This window comes from Nomia melanderi, unplaced genomic scaffold, assembly GCF_051020985.1.
Source record: "Nomia melanderi isolate GNS246 unplaced genomic scaffold, iyNomMela1 scaffold0014, whole genome shotgun sequence".
NCBI classification, from domain to species: domain Eukaryota; kingdom Metazoa; phylum Arthropoda; class Insecta; order Hymenoptera; family Halictidae; genus Nomia; species Nomia melanderi.
The window spans coordinates 9,848,916-9,849,870 of record NW_027475130.1 but is presented as its reverse complement, the minus strand read 5'-3'; positions in this window follow the sequence as shown (position 1 = coordinate 9,849,870).

Sequence of the window (955 nt, the reverse complement as noted above, 5' to 3'; positions counted from 1 at the left end):
ACTCAGGGTCAGGGCAAAATCCAATATATATCTGGTGATATCTCGGGTGCTATTAGAGATAGCGCAATAAACCATAGTGAATTATCTGCAGGAGACCCTGGCGCATGAATGTGTGCAGCGGGAACGACCTCGGACCACCAGGGGCCGAGAAAACCGCAGTCTCATGGGGCCGGACACTCAGGGTCAGGGAAAAATCCAATATATATCTGGTGATATCTCGGGTGCTATTAGAGACAGCGCAATAAACCAAAGTGAATTATCTGCAGGGGGCCCTGGCGCATGAATCTGTGCAACGGGAACGACCTCGGACCACCAGGGGCCGAGAAAACCACAGTCTCATGGGGCCGGACACTCAGGGTCAGGGGAATATCCAATATATATCTGGTGATATCTCGGGTGCTATTAGAGATAGCGCAATAAATCAATGTGCATTGTCTGTAGGAGGCCCTGGCGCATGAATCTGTGCAGCGGGAACGACCTCGGAACACCAGGGACCGAGAAAACCACCGTCTCATGGGGCCGGACACTCAGGGTCAGTGAAAAATCCAATATATATGTGGTGATATCTCGGGTGCTATTACAGATAGAGCAATAAATCAAAGTGCATTGTCTGTAGGAGGCCCTCGCGCAAGAATCTGTGCAGCGGGAACAACCTCGGACCACCAGGGGCCGAGAAAACCACAGTCTCATGGGGCCGGACACTCAGGGTCAGGGGAAAATCCAATATATATCTGGTGATATCTCGGGTGCTATTAGAGATAGCGCAATAAACCAAAGTGAATTATCTGCAGGAGGCCCTGGCGCATGAATCTGTGCAGCGGGAACGACCTCGGATCACCAGGGGCCGAGAAAACTACCGTCTCATGGGGCAGGATACTCAGGGTCAGGGGAAAATCCAATATATATCTGGTGATATCTCGGGTGCTATTACAGATAGCGCAATAAATCAAAGTGC